At 35.6% G+C, this 19,440-nt stretch overlaps 1 protein-coding gene across 1 annotated transcript in view; it reads right to left on the reverse strand.

Moving 5' to 3' along the window:
* LOC115293430 overlaps positions 1-19,440 on the reverse strand; it is a gene marked incomplete at its 5' end in the record, with an annotated part of 450,889 nt that overhangs the window by 273,420 nt on the left and 158,029 nt on the right.

Raw genomic sequence — 19,440 nt, forward strand, 5'->3', positions numbered from 1 at the left:
TGACAGATAAAGTAAATGTACTAATTCTAAAAGTCATTACAAGAAAGTTGACTTGGCTGTATGTATATATGCTATATGTTCTAGCCTAAATGTTGTAAGTGACAAAGGTAAGATTTTGACTCCTTTTTGACTTTTTAATCTCATTTTTTAATTAGTGTAGATGGGAAGAAGGGTGCTCAGTTAGAATCCAAGTCAAGAAAAAAAAAGGAAATATTTGGAAGGCATTTTGTTTTTATATACATTTAAATTTTTTAAAATATTTATCTATTTTTGAGAGAGAGAGCGACCGAGAGAGAGCACAAGCACATGAATGGGGCAGGGGCAGGGGCAGAGACAGAGGGAGACACAGAATCTGAAGCAGGCTCCAGATGCTGAGCTGTCAGCACACAGTCCACTTTGAGGCTTGAACTCATGAACTGTGAGATGATGACCTGAGCTAAAGTCAGACGCTTAACCAACTGAGCCACCCAGGTGCCCCTGTTTTTATATACATTTTAAACTGTGTTTCTTTGTTCTTAGTATTGTGCTTTTTAAAAATGAGTTTGTGTACATGTGTCTGAATTTAGTAGAGATGTGTGTGTATGTGTGTTTGGCAAGGTACAGGTGTGAGTAAAAGGAATTGGCCCATGGGTCATTTTTTACTTTAAAATATGTTTTTGATTCTAGTAGGTGTTTTTCTGTTTTTCAAATGTGTTTGCTAATTTTTAAAATAACGCAACAGTAGTGTACTAATTTTCATTGCAATCCCTTTCATGTATACAGTTTGAAGGTCTCAACTTTTAGTCAGAGATACTTCTATAGACGGCAACCCTTCTCTGCTTAGAATACCTCTAATGAAGAGGACTTTATCACCACTAGAAGGAAAATGTTTCCGTTAAATTTTGACCCAAAATATTTAAATGGTTCACTTATTTTTCAAAATATTATCTTTATTTCCCATAAACCAACTCACTAAACACTAGTTCATTTTAATTATAATTCTCAATTTCCATTTTATTTTTTGTTACACAAAAATACCTTTTAATAAAATCCATTTAGACTATAATGGAGAATTTTTTTCTAAAAATTAATGTAAAGGATTAGAATTTTATAATTATAGAAAGATTTGTATGTAGACATTTTTCTTATAAGGAAAGACAAACAAGTTCCTTACATAGAATAACATGTACTTCTATGCACTGTTGTATTCTGTGGAACTGATTGATTAGCACAGATGTTAAATAAATGGTGCTTTTAAAAATTAACTTTGTCAAAGGAAAATAAACATGGATTAATTAATCTTTTTGGTGGGTTTTATACTTAAGGTAAGGGTTGTTAACATTATTATTCCCTCCAAAAACTGGGTAGATGATCTTTGTTATGGGTCCGCAGGTGTAAGAATAAGAAGGCACTTCATGCAAGCTTCGTCATTTTAGGGAGGTTGGGGGTGTTATATGAGCTGTGTTCATATCTGACTAATCTATTGTAAAGTTAATACCTGTGCCTCTGAAATTAAAACATATACTGGAGGGGGGATTTGGGGATTTTGCAAGTCTTAAGTTCCTTATCAAACTTTTCCTTAGTGATTTTAGTATCCATTGTGGGTCTTGGATACAACAATTATTATTGTGGTGTTTATATAATGGTGGTACTCTATTTTCCTATTTTTTCCACATTTACTGATTTGGCTTTTCCTTGAAGGAATAGATGTCCCTTCTCTTTAATTAATTATTTTAATTAATATTTATTTTAATTAATCTCAGTGAGTACTCTTGGATATGCATTTTAATCTGTAGATTGAATTCAATCCTATAATTATTTCTTGTTGCTCAAATGCTTCCTATTTTGATAATCAGGACACTTTTCAAAATCAGTTTGTCTTCTTTTGACATATCTTTTTCTTTAAGGATTTCCTTATTTTTTGGCACAATGAAGATGTTCTGTGCTCTTCTTGTGTTTTCCCTGGCCCAACTCTGAAATCAACCAATACTCCAAGGAGCTCTGTTGTCTTTTCCTGAAAAATGGTGTTTAAAAACCAAAATCTGGGCTGTAGGTGTGCTCAGAGACTCTGGGGTCATTTTTCCTAGGCCCTCTAAGCAGACATGACTAGAAACACATGTATTTATACCAATATAAACATACACAACAAAAATTTCTATTTATCTATACCTATATGAAAAGACATGACCTTATACTAGTACCTCAGATTCCACTCCATCACCACAGTGTTTAAACCTTCCCCTTAAGTGATTTATAACAGTTTTTTCACATGAGAAACTTGGCTTTCCTTATGGATACTGCATTTTCGTATTCAATTGTAGTAACTTCAGAATTGCTAACCTACATCTCTGTAGGAAACATGGGTACTAATAAATAAAAACATGTATATATAGTTCTTTTAGTCTTTAGCCTTAGAATATTCACTCAAGATATTCTTTTCCCAATCAGATTTGTTCCTATTCCATCTGAGTGTGGTGTGGTGATCATTTGTAAAAGAAGTGTATTTGTTAGTGTTTGTATTCTGTTTTTTATCTTCTCTATAAGTCTAGTTTACTTTTATGGTGTGTGAAGGGTGTGTAAACTGTTACTATGGTTCTAGGAGTCAGATATTGACAGAGACTCAAGAGCCGTGTCACTCCTTCTTCCCTGCTCCTCTGTCTTCTCCTTCTTCCACCCCTTTCCCACCTACAATCTGCACATTACCAGTCTCTGTGATTTCTAGTTTATGTTTCCTGTATGTCTTTTGCACAAATCTTTTGCACATGGGCAGATACGTGTGTAATTTTATCCTACCTTTCTTATACGAGAGGTAGCATACTATAAATATTTATGTAGGCTGTGCTTTTTTCATGATTAACATGTCTGGAAATCACTTCATTTCAGTTTATAGATACATTCCTCCTCTATGTATATACTCAAACAATACTCCACTATGTGACTATACACAGTTAATGGAAACACTCTCCTATATATCGGTGTGTAAGTTGTTTCCAATATATTTTTGCAATTATAAAGAGTGCTCTGATGAATAACCTTGAACCTACGTATTTTTGGAGGTATAGGTACAGGATTCTTTTTTCTGATAAGTGGAATGCTTTGGGCTAAAAGGTAAATGACTATGTAATTTTGTCAGATAACACCAAATTTGCAATCAATGGGGTTGTACCAATTTGCTTTTCTACTAGCGATATACAACAGGTCTGTTTTCTCCTAGCCTTAGCAGCATAAACTGTAATATTTTTTGAAACTTTGACCAGTTTGATAGATTAGAATGTGTTCCCTTAACTTGTACCTTTGTAATTATGAGTGAATATTTTTTACATATTTAAAAATATATTTCATATATGTTCTTATATTTTTAAATATTTAGAGAGAGAGAGAGAAAATGTGTACACATGAGATGGGGAGGGATAGAGAGGAGGGAGAGAGAGAGAATCCTAAGCAGGTTCTGCACTGTCAGATCCAGACATGGGGCTCAATTGCATGAACTGTGACATGGTGACCTGGGCCAAAATCAAGAGTCAGACGCCTAACTGACTGAGCCACCCAGGCACCCTGTCTCTTTCTTTGTGAATTGTCTATCCATGGATTTCCTTCATTTTCTTATCAAGTAATTTCCCCCTCATTTTATAAGCGCTCTGCATGTGTAAGTGATATTAGAATTTATCTGTTATAGTTTGCAAATATTTTTTCCATAGTTTGGTTGGTTGTTTTTAAACTGTATGGTGTTTTTGTCATGTAGATTAAAAACTACATAATCAAATCTATAATCTTTGTTGAACCTAGCTTATCAAAATAGCATTTCCCCTTCAATTTTGTGTGTCAACTTCTTTAGCAAGACTTCCTTTTATTCCACAACCAAGTATATTTCCTCCATTACCTTGTAAATGTCTTGTGGAACATATCACATTTATGTTTCTATTATAGTCATTGTTTTAGATCTTTCTTATAAACTATGTATTTCTTAAGTGAGAAAAACATTGCTCATATGAAAATTCAGTAAAGGAACTGATATTATTTGTGATGTTATGTGAATTCAGTATGAATTCTCATTAATAGACGTTGCATTTCTTTGTCTAGTAACTTAATAACGGGCAAACAAATGGGACATATTAATCTTCAGATTAGAGGGTTCTTTGTTCATATTACTGAAAGTTGATCCTTAATTCTCCTGTGTAAGGCTGGGAAGGGATGTTATCCATAAAATGATGACACATTTAAAAAGATGGAAAGAAGGGAAATAGAACTTGTTTCGTGGGATACAGATAAATCCTGTTATTGAAACAGACAAAACTTCTTAATCCCATGGAGCTTACATTTCAGTGGGAAACAACAAGTGATGAACACAGTAAACTAGATTATGTATTAGTGCTAAGACAAGTACTAGGAAACTCTAGATCAAAGTAAAAAACTAGTTGTGGCAGGAGGTGAAAGAAGGTAGACCTCGCTGAAAAAGTTATGACTGAGCAAGAGGAGCTGTCCAAGAATCTTTGTTTCTTACTTGTGTGTGGATTATACATTTTGAAGGAAGGAATACTGGTACTCTGTTAAAACAAAATTACAAACTTTATTTTTTATTAAATATAAAGAGAAATTATTTGAAAATGTCTGACATTTCTTGTCACTCAAATAAATATAGAATTAAAGTAACTAGATTTTGGCTGTATACTCTGCTGGAGGTTAAGTCAGAAGCACAAGGTTAAGGATTAATTTGTGTACCTGAAATTTATATATTGAAGGCCCAACCCCCTATATCTCAGAATGTCACAACATTTGGCTACAGAGCTTTTAAAGGTAATTAAGATAAAATGATGTCATATGGGTGGGCTTTAATCCAATACGACTAAAATCTTTATACTAGGAGGAAATTAAGACACAGACAACACACAGATTGAGGGGGGTGCATGTGAGGATACAGAAAGAAGGTGGCGATTTGCAAGCCAAATCTTTCCAGCACCTTGCTCTTGGCCTTCTAACCTCTAGAACTATGAGAAAATAATTCTCTTGTTGTCTGTGGTAATTTTTTTATGGCAGCCATAGGAGACCATAAAAAACTTTACAGAATTTTGAAATACGTATTTCAGATTTATTGTAAGATTTACTGTGTTTTGGTCACAGCTGCTCTGTGGAATGCTACAGCCTTGGAAGGTGAAGAAACCATGGTGGCTGGTGTGATAGTCAGCTTTTTGGTTCTCAGGGATGCTTACCTCTTGGTATTCATACTTTGTGTAGTTTTCAGTCACAGCTTTCTTATGTGACCAACAGAATACTGCAGAATTGACAGTGTACATCATTTAGGAGACTAGATCACATTAGATATTATGGGATCTGCCCTGCTCTCCCTTGGGTCACTAGCTCTGAGGGAAGAGACCCATCATTTTACACTACAACAATTTTACAAATAGGTCTACATGGGGAAAAAATCATGACTCTTCCCAACAACCAGCACAAACAGGTCCACCAACCCCAGTCAAGCTTCCAGATAACTACAACCCAGGTTGACATTGACTGCAGTCTCATCTAAAAACTCTAAGCAGAACACTCTGTTAATCCATGCCTACACTTGTTCTCCCAACACTTCTTAGATCATATTTACTGATGTTTTAATTCACTGAGTTTTGAGGTAACTTGGTGCAGGAAACAATAATAAACCACAGATGAATTCTTGTTGTGTAATACAAGCTGTCCTTCATTTGTCTGATTTACTTCAAAATATAAGAACTAGAAATGTTTCCAACTTTATGAATTTCTAATTAGTATATCCTCAAACTAACTTTGCTAACATCTCTACTTAGTTTGGTTCACCATAGTTGCTATAGTGTTCAAGTTGTCTAACTTTCAAACATATCTATTTTTGATGCCCTTTTTAAGGATTCTCCGTAACTGGTAAAATCTGCAATCTTCATAGAATTTGGAGTGGCTGTTTATGTAAAATATCTGACTAATTCTAGTGATTTCTAGTTGGAATAGGTTACAAGTATTGCCTCATGACAGCTGGAGTGTGGAAGTAAGGTGGTAGTTACTTTTTCTGTACTATACACACACCTTCTCTAAGATATTCCCCCACCAGTTTTATTGAGATTTAATGGGTACATCACTATATAAGTTTAATATGCACAGCAATAAATATTTGACTGATATATATTGTGAAACGATTACCACAGTAAGTTTAATTAGCACCCATCATCTCATAAACAGAGAAAACAAAGTGAAAAAAACCCCGCTTTTGTCCTCAGAATGAGAACTCTGAGGATTTACTCTCTCAACTTTAATGTATACCTTACAGCAATGTGAGCTGTAATAATCATGTTGTATATTATATTTTTGTTATACTTGGACCTTTATACTTTTTGACCACATTCATCAAATTCCCCGTTGCCTACTCCCTTACCTGACTCTGCTAATCATGAATCTCATCTTGTTCTCTATAGTTTGGATTTTTAGTTTTATTTTTTATATTCCATATATAAGTGAAATTATACAGTATTTGTCTTTCTCTATCTGACTTATTTGACTTATCATTATACCCTGGAGGTCCATCCATGTGGTAGCCATGATTGGGAGAACTACTTGGGCTTTGTAGGTAAGAAATAGGTTCACCAAGACCCAGCAATGGTGTTGAAGCCTCCTGTTCCATCTCTGCCACAATTAGATCCCCAGTGGTGGAGTCCCACATATTTTCCTGTGGCCCCTGTGGGGTGAAACCAGAGTCAGGTGAAACTACAGAGTTCACCCACAATGCTGGGAGGTTCAGTGGAGACCTTGCTGCATGATACGCTGGCCTACGGGAGGAAGAATGAAGTCAACATATACCTGTTTCTCTTGCCTTTCTAATACAGTCTTCTTTAGCCTCATTGGTGCTTCAGTTTCACTCCTGTGTTCTGCGCTTCTCTCGGGGGTATCTTGTCTATGAATAGTTAGTGGTTAGTTGTTTTCCTCTTGAGTGGGAAGGAAGTTAGAAATGATCTGTCACCATGCTGACGATATCACTCTTGCAATTGGAGTTTTAAAATCAAACACTAATATAAGTGCTGCTTTGAAGGGATTTTGCAACTCTAATTCAAGTCCCTAGTCCATTGATAAATCAAAAGGGAAATTATCCTAGATGGGTATGACTCAGTTGGAAATCTTAAAAGTAATCTCAAGTCTTCCCTGAGTAAAGAGAGACTCTCAAGTACAGACATAAGCTTTCAGCTTGTGCCATTTGGGTTCCAGACGGCTTGTGACCTTTCTTTCTGCTTTGTGTTCTCTGGGTTTCGGACTTGCTTAGCCAGGAAAATGTGAGTAAGTAAATTAATTTTAATCAATTCCTTAATATAGATAAAACAAATCTATATTAATACATAGAGATGGGGATATAAAATCTCTTCTGTTTTTGCTTCTTTGAACTGGAATGATATATTTACTAAAAAGAAGTGAGAAATGTCTTTTCCAGTTAAGATTATACAAATTATTGTTTGATTAAGTAATCCAGTCACATCTTAGAAACAATTTAAATTAATTTCCAAATAGTTAATTTGTTATGTATACATTTAGCCAGAAGTTTTATAAAATTGACATCAATTAACTCCAGTAAATTAACAATTTCTCTCATGATGAATTCTCTTTAAGGGAAAGATTGTGTGAATATATTACCCATTTTCCCAAAAAGAATGAGTTTCAAGCCAAAAGAGTAGCATGTGTCTTCTGGGGAAAACAAATTGTTTCTCAAGTCAGTAGTTTATTATTCTTCCTTAAATAAACTCCTATCCTTCCAAACTTAACAAAAATAACAATCAGTCTGACTTTCACCTTAGGTATATCCCTCATTCCTATTCTCAAATCATCAGAGGAGTAGTCTTTATTCATTGCTTACTTTTTTTTTTCTTTCACTTTTCAGTCGCTCCTCAGCCATTAAGATTTGGTTTCGGTTCTTAACATGATGACAAAATTGGTCCTGACATTTTTACGATTAAATTTATCAGCCACATTTAATGATCAAGTTACTCAATGCTTTGGTATCCTTTGACAATATTTCACATCTTTTTCCTTCTCAGAAACCTTTCTTTCCAATGGCATTAATGGCATAACAACCTTCTAGTTTTCCTACTGTGGGCAGATTACTCTTTCCCTGGCCCTTTCATAGCTCACCAGTCTCTGGCTATGCCTCAGCTCTTCAAGGTACGGTCCTAGTGCAGTCCTAGTTTTTTCTTTTCCTGTTTTCTATATTATCTCCTTAGAAATATTATTCCACATGCATGCTTCAGTAACCAACTAGATGCCAAACGACTTTGAAATGTGTTACCACTCTTCCAGATCTGACATTTGTATCCAGCTGCTGCTTCAATATTTGTATTGGGGTATCTCAAAAGCACCTCTAAGGCAATGAGTCCAAAACTAATGATCTCCACCAAACCCTCCCCTCCTGCAGTATTCTCCATTTTAGTAATGAACATGATTAGCCATTCGCCCAAGTTAAAAAAAAAATCTAATGTTCTCGGGATACCCTTTTGCTTTATTTTGTCCTTCTCAAGCCCCTGTATGATATTTATTTCCATACCCTGCTAATACTACCATCAGAATTTGAGTTCTCCTCTGTGTATCCTCTACTCTCATCAATTTCAAGCTACTTTCTGCTCAAAACTAGACTTTAAAGGGCTTCTAATAAGCCTCCAAGCAACCACTCTTGCTCAACAGTCTCCAGTTCATTTTTCATGCTGCATGCAGAATATCTTTTAAACACTGAGTCTCACCCTGCCCTGTTACTTCTATGCGTAAGAAACTTTCAAGGGTTCCTAGTCACCTATATCTTCTTTGTCATTTCTTGGCATTCCCTCTAGATGTATCTGTCCCAACAATACTATCATTTGCCACTTTGAGAACTGCACATGCTGTCCCCATGTCTGCCATCCAGCTCCAACCAGTACCTTCACTTAGTTAAGTTTTACTCATCATTTGGATTTTTGCCTAAATGACATCCATCCAGGGATAATTTCCTTGTGTCCATGATTAAATTATCCTGTCATGACCTCTCAAGCCTCCTACACTTTTTCTTTACTCAAAATTCTATCTGTGTACGCCATGAGAAACTGAGGTCTTCCTGTTCCCCAATATTGTATCTTCAAGTGGTAAAATAGGCCTAATGCATTTTAGACACTCACAAGTACTTGAGAACAGCTAAGTAAGTGAAATATTCAGTGAATCACCATTATAGCATCCAAGGTAGTTTCTGCTGAAGTCCAAGCGTTGAAATGTGATAAGAACCTGAGGAATATGAACTTGTAAATTTCAATATTCTTTCTTATTTACATATACTTTGCATTTGCACAGTTTCTAAATCACAGGCTGATTTTTTTAAACTTACTCGAATTGAAAATTCAGTCTGAGATGTGCACTTCCAGCTGTGTTCTCCACACTTACCATCATCACCAAACCACAAATTATGCAATTAAACATTGAGCTTTGTAGGAGATGCATGAGAATATCTAGCTTGTTTTCTATAGCTTTATTGCCTATATAGATCTTTTGGTAGTCAAAACATCTCTTGTATTTATAATATAAGTAACTGACACAAAAATACACAGTAAGAAGAAAGGAAAAAATTTCCATCTTTATATGACTCATAGTTATATCTACAGTTTCCTTGTCAGGCAGGATTTTTAATTTTGTGTGCCACTTTTTTCTCTTGAATATCTGATGAATGTCAGTCAATAGTTGCTAATTAACTTGCCTTCTCTGATAGAATCTTCAGTTATATGAAATCTTCAGAGTCCTGATATTTTAGGATAGTTGTACCAGTAAACAAAAAATAGAGACTGGCAATAACTTGCATGAGGGAAAGAGGAATGGCATTTTGGACTGATAATATTCTAAATACAATGAAAAAAATCTTGATCTTTTCCAAGTTCCTAGAATCTCAGTCATGAACTTGTTAGGTCATAAGGTACACATATTTTTTTACTGGATAAAGTTGATAGAATTATTCAAAGAGCTAGATGTTTTCAGAAATTCCAGGTGTTGCAGTGATGTAAAACTCCAGTAACATCAAAATCTAGTGGAACATATTATGCCTGAGCTTGGACACTATTCTGATACCACTCTGGTGGCAAGCATAAAGATCTTAAGAATTCTCACTCCATTTTCTCCCACTTGTGCCCTCCATTCTGGCTTCAGTAAGACATGGGGGAATGGTAAAAATAGGCCTCAAGTGGTGTGATAGCACCTTTTTGTTCAACATTTCAGTCTGATTTCTTGGAACTTTTATATGGTTTTTTACAGCAGAATTCTGGCAGGGAGTATGATCATTTTGTAGAACCAAGCCATATGCTATCAGTGGGATGTGTGTGTGTGTGTGTGTGTGTGTGTGTGTCTGTCTGTCTATACTTGCACAAGCTTGACAATTGCAGTCACAGGACTGAGGGTTAAATATATGGTATGGAAAGAAGATAGCTGTAGGTCATACTTTGTAGGGGCCTTACATAGTAGGTGTCAGAAAGGCAAACAGAGCACCTGTGGAAAACTTTAAAACTAACATTTAGGGTTCAGGGATCTCATAGGGCTGAGGGCATAATCTACTTTTCACTTCCTACAGCATATAAAGAGCCCTTGCATTTCTCTAGGATATTGGATTTTATCACTAGGTAGTACATTAACGGTACTGTTCAGCCAAACTATATGCTCCACTTTGTTAAAAGAGGTGTAGGCATATAATTAAAGACACCAACTCTCTTTACTGGCATTGGGTTTGGAGGAGGCAAGTAGGAAAGGTAAGTGTTAAAGCCTAAAGTTAACTCATACAAGTATAAAAATAAAACTGGATGGTAAAGCAGATGAATTTGGATCTTAAAAGGGCTCCACTGGAATTTATTTTGGTGCAAAATACCCTTGTTTGGAGGACCCACCATCACTATCACCAACACCTCAGGAGTAATTGTATAGCACTAAGTGGATGCTGCCTCAAAAATTTCCAGTTTGCTAAGATATTGACAAAATCAATGTGTAAAATATCCTAAGGTTATTCATAAATACTTATACTCATTGATACTTCCTAGAGTCATAATCAAGTATTGGGCTTTCATTTTTCTTTTATTTGCATGTAATACTGTGAACTTTTTCCTTCAGAGCTAAGAATGTATAATCTTGATTCCTTGGCATGAAGAATGATGTTTTGTTGAGAATCAGCACTGATATCCATGACGTATTCAAAGAAACAAAAAATCAGATACTAGTATTAAGGAAACACGTAATAGTTGTTGGTGGTTGTGTTGAATCAGTTTTGTATACACACTAAACCGATTGAGCCCTACTCAATAAAAATGAAACAAAAATTTGTGCAGACCTAGTAAAAAACTGCTTATATTAATGATATTAAATTAACAGTTTTGATTAAGCAGTCCATTTATAACCACTACATTAGTGTACTGTTGACACACTGTAAATCAACTGGAATTAAATTTGTGACCACCAGCTGTGAGTGTAAATCTAAGTCACAGTACATTTGAAGTTTACTAGCTAGCTATTTATTATTGTGCATCACACAATATCATAATCCCAAAGGTACATGTAATATCACTCATCCATATATCTATAAGATAAAATTTTTGCATAAAGACCAGGGTGTTATATTCTGTGTGGGTTTCACATTTTATAGAATGTTGGTGGCATTGGTTCATACTTGTGAACATTGGCTAGTGGTTACCAAGAAAGATTCGAGAGCTCTGACCCTCTGAGTGTGTCAGGTCAGAGATGATTATAGTATCCAGGTTCCTTTATGAAGGCAGACTTCATATTCCCTTTTGCAATCTATTCTGTGTGTTAGAATGTTGTTTGTTATATGCCAAATATGTCCTTTTGGAGTTGGGACATTACTGCGATTTCTTTAGGAACTTGAGAATTAAGTTAGGAAGAATTAATAAAGTACTAATTGTGGAATTAAGAAGAAGAATGAGATGTTCTTTATTCTGGAATTAAGGGAAATGTTGGTTGATGAGCAGTATGGAAACACCTCTAGCAAGAGAAAAAGCAGTGCTTTGGATAGAGGAGTATATTGAATTTCTCAATTAGTTCCTGTCTTCAAATGTCCCTTCAACGCCTGGGGTGGTTTTATTTTATTTGGTGAAATGATCTCTGAGGTTATAGCTAACTAAACTTTTAGATAAACCTGACATTAAGCAAGGATAGACATGTATATGCAAATTCCCTTGTTAGAAAGTGATCTGACTTAAGTGAACCATCTTCAATGTTCATTCAGAACACAAGATAGATGGCCAGCTCAAGGTAGAAGAAAAGCTATTGTCATTGGGAGGCTAACTGGCTTGTGACAGATCATACTATAACTGTTACATCAGTACTTATGCTCTTTATAACCCAGTGGTGACAAATACAGGGGATGTTATATGTAGATATATCTATATATCTATAAAAGTAAGCATACCTTACCTCAAGAAGAGAAGTCTAGCAGATAAGCATTGCCCACACATAACTAACAAGCAACTCAAGGCATGTTAAGTACTGGAAGAAAAGTAGAATACAGTGCCAAATTGATTTCCATGGTGAGATGTTTTAAAAAATAATTGTACCTAATACACTGTAGAAAAAAGCCTCTGTTTGATCCTACATATATATAAATGCTTCCTAAAGCTGTTATTCTGCAGAATAGTTTTAAAGGATATTATTAGGTATGTTGTTAACAAAAGTATTTTGTTTTCCACAGCATTTAGAAAATATTGGGGTACCTGGGTAGCTCAGTTGGTTAAGCAGCCGAGTTCAGCTCAGGTCATGATCTCACAGTTGGTGGTTTGAGCCCTATGTTGAGCTTTATGCTGACAGCTGAGGGCCTGGAGCCTCCTTCAGCTTCTGTGTCTCCCCTTCTCTCTGCCCCTCCCCTGCTCATGCTCTGTCTCTGTCTGTTTATCAATGATAATTATATGTTAAAAATTTTAGAAAATACTAAATTATATTTAAGGAGACCATTTATTCTCCAATTCTCATGTTTTTACCAAAGTGGCTTAGAGGGAATGTTTCAACAGAATTATTCACCTTCAATTGTTCTCTATGTCTCTGTCTTTGTCTCTCTCTTCCTTTCCCTGTCTGGTTCTGACTCTCTTCTCCCTCTATTCTCTTTTTTCTTGTGAGTATAGCATTTATTGAACCGGGTTTATGGGTGAGTGACTGAGCATGTCAAAAGGAAGACAAGGCAATACTGACTTGATGAAGCTACTTTCAGGTTCTAGCTGTGTTTTTGAAACCAGCGTAGCTGAGCACTCTTTCTCAGGAATTACTGGACATCCCCTATAAAGTGTCATTTTGATAGTCATCATACTCCTATGCCACTGCTCTATTAATTAGAACCCAGAGGACAGCAGGCATAATTATCTGACACATGAAATCTGAAACACCCTAGTTCAGTTAAACAGCTTTCTTATTTCAGGACTCTTGAGATCCAGTCTTATACTAATGTATGTTGAGAATATTTAAGTAAGGTGTATATGATAACAGTATTCCCCAAATCAACTTGGAATCACTAGTAAGATATTTGAGAACTAACAAGAGCTACCACCTACTAAGCATATACTAAGTACCAGGAACTGTGGTAAAGGTTTGCTGATGTCACCTCAACTTATTCTTAAAATGGTCCTGTGGATAGTCACTGTTATATAATCATTTTGCAGAAACTGATTACAAGCTAAAAAACTTGCCCAAAGTTACAAAACAGATAAGTTCCCACAGTGGTAATTCAAATGCAGGTCTACGATTCCCAGCTTGTCCCCTGAACCACTGCATTATAACATGGAACATATTTGAGAAACTTTTGTTCATTAGGGTGCTTGTCTTTTCTGGGTTATCTTTAGATTATAGGAAACTTTCATACAGATATTAAAATTATGGAAAAGACTGAGAACAGAGCTGAATTCTTGCTTTAGGTTTCATATGCATCAGGACATAAATAAAGTGCAAACATGAAAAACATAACCAGTCTGTGCTACAAAAGGGGATATCCATTATGTCTTATCATTATTGGTAGTACTAAATATTACCGACTCAACTCTATAGGCAAGAAAAAATACAGAAGAGAAGATTTTCCTATTTATTTGTATGTTCCAGTCAAGATTCAGACATATTCACTAAGAAGATATAACTTAAGAGTGTTTTCAGAGATTCTTTATGGAAAAGATCAGTGATAATTTGGAGTGAGGAATGTATCTATGGAAACAGTAAAATTCAACACTGTAATTCTGGACCCTGGCATTCTAGATCTGTGTATGTGATTGGCTTTTATTTTGAAAATCATTTAATTTTTGGTCCCTGTTCCCGTATTTATGAAGTGAGTTGTGAGTCTTAACCTAGCAAATATCTCAGAGGTAGTAACATAGTATTCTCAGCTATGGAGAAGAAAACAGTTGGGTTTGTTCTACTGATCCAGCAGAAAGTGTACCTGGCAACACAAAGAAATCAATAGCAGTGGGATTCGTCTTAGGATCTCAGAGAGATTCTTCAATGCACTGGAAGTCAGAACTTGGAATAAATAGCACACCAAAGGCCATTAAAGAGGAGAGATTACCATGCAGTAGTTAAGACTAACTTGCCAGGTAGAAATAACTGCTCCCCTAAACTGCTTTGCAGTTAGGGCAACTATGTAACAAAATTTTGGTGAATGGGCACAAGGTGAGGGCTTTAGGGAAAGTTGTAGCTTTCTCAATTCAGGTGCTGCCCCTTCCACCTTTTATTCTTGAATGTGGACATGATGTGTGGACTTTGACAGCCATGTTGCCACCATGGGGCAGAACGCTTCTGGATAAAAGCCAAGGAAAGGGAGAAAGAGGCTGGCTTGGTCTTGGATGGTGTCACTGAGCCACCAAACTAGTGCTGGACCACTTTCAACTGAATATTTTTGTAAGACCAATAAGGCAAATATGTCATCATCTAGTTTCAGTCATTAGGTTTTCGGTTGCCCATACCAAAGAGATTTCTAACTTGGAAGATAGCTATTCATAGGTCCCTCTCATTTCTGTACATCTCATAAGCAGAAGCACTGATTGCTTTGTTTCAGACTACCTTTTCAAGGATGACTGTAGAGCAAATAGCCTTGGAAGACAAACATAGTTTATTCTTCCAAGCAAAGAAAGGTATTATTTATATTCTTTTTAAATTTTCCATCTATATATAGTTTATTGTCAAATTGGTTTCCATATAAAACCCAGTGCTCTTCCCCACAACTGCCCTTCTCCATGACCATCACTCCCTTCCTCTGACCCCTCCCCCTTCAGCCCTTAGTTCATTTTCAGTATTTAAGGGTCTCATGATTTGCCTTCCTCCCTCTCCGTAACTCTTTTTCCCCCTTCCACTCCCCATGGTCCTCTTTTAGGTTTCTCCTGTTAGACCTATGAGTGAAAACATATGGTATCTGTCCTTGTCTCCCTGACTTATTTCACTTAGCATGACACCCTTGAGGTCCATCCATCTTGCTACAAATGGCCAGATTTCATTCTTTCTCATTGCCATGTAACACTCCATTGTATATATATACCACATCTTCTTGATCCACTCATCAGTTGATGAACACTTAGGCTCTCTCCATGATTTGGCTATTGTTGACAGTGCTGCTATGAACATTGGGGTACATGTGCCCCAATGCATCAGCACTTTCTGTATCCCTTGGGTAAATCCCTGGCAGTGCTATTGCTGGATCATAGGGGAGTTCTAGTGATAGTTTTTTGAGGAACCTCCATACTGTTTTCCGGAGTTGCTGTACCAGTTTACATTCCCACCAACAGTGTAGGAGGGTGCCTGTTTCTCCACATCCTTGCCAGCATCTTTAGTCTCTTGATTTGTTCATGTTAGCCACTCTGACTGCTGTGAGGTGGTATCTCAGTGTGGTTTTGATATGTATTTCCCTGATGATGAGTGATGCTGAGCATCATTTCATGTTTGATGTCCTCTTTGGAGAAGTGTCTATTCAGGTTTTCTGCACATTTCTTTACTGGATTATTCATTTTTTGGGGTGTGGAGTTTGGTGAGTTCCTTGTAGATGTTGGATACTAGCCCTTTATCCAATATGTCATTTGCGACTATCTTTTCCCATTCTGTCAGTTGCCTGTTAGTTTTCTTGATTATTTGCTTTGCAGTGCAGAAGCTTTTTATCTTGATGAGGTCCCAAGAGTTTATTTTTGTTCTTGATTCCCTTGCCTTTGGGGCTGGGTCGAGTAGGAAATTGCTGCAGTTGAGGTCAAGGACGCTGTTTCCTGCCTTCTCTTTGACGGTTTTGATAGTTTCCTGTCTCACAGTCAGGTCCTTCATCCATTTTGAGTTTATTTTTGTGTATGGTGTAAGAAAGTGGTCTAGTTTCATTTTTTTGCATGTTGCTGTCCAGTTCTATTGGCACCATCTGTTAAAGAGGCTGTCTTTTTTCCATTGTATTCTCTGTCCTGCTTTGTCAGAGATTAATTAGCCATACATTTGTGGGTCCAGTTCTGGGTTCTCTATTCTATTCCATTGGTCTATGTGTCTGTTTTTGTGCCACTACCATACTGTCTTGATGATGACATCTTTGAAGTAGAGGCTAAAGTCTGGAATTGTGATGCCTCCTGTTTTGGTTTTCTTCTTCAATATAACTTTGGCTATTCGGGGTCTTTTGTGGTTCCATGCAAATTTGTGTCTCATGCAGCCATCTTGTGTCTTTTGCCTCCATTCATTTAAGTGTGGACTTTAGTGTGTCAGTTTGCAGGTAGGGTTATCCTCCGACCTTGAATATAAGGTTATTGACAAATTGATTTTAAATAGAATGGCCAAAAATGAGTCTATATCTTATTTCCATAGATAAGGGTTACTTATACTCCTTATATTTGATCTAAAATGCCAATTAAATCATGGCTATTATATATTAAAGAAAACAAATTCTAGTTTGTTTCCTGTTTGAAAAAACTAAATGCAACACACCTATATATAATTTTAATAGGCTGTGTATTCAGCAAAGCAGAATGGAATTGAAAAGTTTAGGAGGAATTCACAGAAAAATTAAAAACTCTCTGAGTCAGTGAAAAGGAAAAGTGTTAATTTTGCAGAAAATTACATCTTTATTGTGGATGAGCTTGAGATGCATCTAGAATGTAGAGAAATGGATCAGAGAATAATATATACAGAAGACTGAATAGGTGCTATAAAAAAACCAAATGAGATGTTCCAAGATTGAACAGAAAGAGAATTCAAATATGATAATGCACCAATAATACTAATAAAAACTTGACTGAAGTAGAAAAATACCTGAATTTGAATATTAAGATTCCCTATGAAGTATAAGAAAAAGAAGAGCAGATAATTAGTTACTGCCTGTAGAAATTCTTGAGATTAAAAGGTAAAGAACAGATAATAGGAAAATATGGAAGTATAAGTATGTCTTCTCATTGGAAAAACAAATCAGACTGTTCTTATCTATATCACAATATTGAATGTAGAGTACCATGAGTAGAAATAATTAAAATCACTTAAGTACACACACAATCACTTAAGTAAATTAGTTTATATCAACATGATAAAATACCTTGTGATTGTTCAACCAATAAAATACTAATATTCAGTAAAGACAATTATGGAAAACATCTGTGAATTAGTTTAAAAAATTAATTCTGCGACTATGTTTATGTCTGTGTTTCAGTCTGTACATGTTCATTGGATTTGGCTTCTTATTTTTATTTTCCTCCAGCTGCGCCTCAAGTGCTGGTAGATGGTTGAAATTCTAATTTCAATAATGTTATTTTTCATTTGTAGAAGTTTAATTTGCATTATTCAAATGTTATATGTTCAGGCTTTTTTGTTTGCTGATTTTATTTTTCAAATTAATTCAGACACAAAAGACTGTAGGTATTAATAAAATTGCCAGAACAACTGTGAAACAAAATATATTTTAAATATTAATAGTGTGCTTTCAGTGGTTAAAACCAAAAATAAACTTTAATATCATTTTCACATGATTTTCACTTTACTAAGAATTTTGAGGCTCCAGACAGATCGAATTTTTGACCAATAACACATGGGTAATTAGTGTCAGAGATTAAATTAGCATCTTGTTCTTTTGATTTCCAGTTTTATACTTTATAAATATACAGAGTATAGTATTTACTTAGGTTCACTGTACTTTGAGTACAGACAATAATGCAATATATAAAAGCACAGTGTGTCAGTGTTCTCTAAATTTGACCTACTTTAACCTAGCAGGCGAGCAAAAATAAACGTTAATCAAACACCCATTAATAGTTTATTTATAGTACTTTAAAAAAATTAGAAGGCATATTTCTTCAGAGCTTCCTAGTGATATTTAAATTCATAACTGTTAAGTGTTTAAATGTTTTCAATGGTCAACCAGAAAAGCTTAAAGTTATTCCATTGATGAATTTTTAAAAAGCCATTGAAAATTTAATAATGGCTTTTTCATATATGTAACTCTATATCTAGTACCTAATATAGCAGATAGAAAATAATCAATACTGCATGGATAAATTATTTCTTAAAGAAAAGACTTGGACAAAAACATAGGACTTTATGTTCCTGGACATTAATTAGATGGACACAGAAGGAGTATCATCTTATCTTTAGTTTTTACAGCTGGAAAATTACATATTTTGACAAGGCCACAGAAAGTAAATAAATTAAGCTGTTGATTAATTCTGTTTGAGAATGATTGTATGGCACTGCCACTTTGATAATTACTATGATGGCAGTTCAGACTCAGTTAGCAAAAGCATGTTCAATTAGTGACATGTGTCATGTGCAAAGGATATGAGGTCATATGTGAACCAAACAGTTTTACACATATTTGGGAGCACATCAAAGATTTTCCTACCCATTGTTGTCTGGGCTAGTTCTGTTTCAGAGGCTCATTCTAGCTCCGATTATCAGTAGTGTCAGGGTCCTCTTGCTCTCCTTCATTCTGGTTCATTCTGTGTATAACACCTTCCAAGTTCCATCTTACAAATTATAGCAATACCTATTTCAATTAAAAATGAAATAGGAAATTTCACATGAATATTTCATAATATTCTTAAAGCTGGTAGAGATCTGGAAAGTATCATTTAATCAGTGCCTCCTCCTATCGCTATTAGGGCAGAGCTAACGCTATTTCATAACTGCTATATTTCTCAGTGGCTAGTCCAGGGCTGTGCAAGCATTAGATGCTCAAAAAAGAACAAATAGACCTTGTGCCTGCTCTCAGTCATCTGCAAGAACACATTTTGGTTGGAAAGGAAGAGAGGAGAATACCTTGACTCCTGTTTTCCCTCCCTCTCCTGAAAGGCTCAATTACTATTTGAGGCAATTGAAAGCCAGCTCTTCAAAGGTGAACTAGAATAAAGTCTCCTTTTAAAAGGCTTTTAGTTTTTTTTCCATAATATTTTATTGTCAAATTGTTTTCCATACAACACCCAGTGCTCTTCCCCTCAAGTGCCCTCCACCATCACCACCACCTGTCTTCCCCCCTCCCCCTTCCCCTTC

Source organism: Suricata suricatta, chromosome 6 (assembly GCF_006229205.1).
Source record: "Suricata suricatta isolate VVHF042 chromosome 6, meerkat_22Aug2017_6uvM2_HiC, whole genome shotgun sequence".
NCBI classification, from domain to species: domain Eukaryota; kingdom Metazoa; phylum Chordata; class Mammalia; order Carnivora; family Herpestidae; genus Suricata; species Suricata suricatta.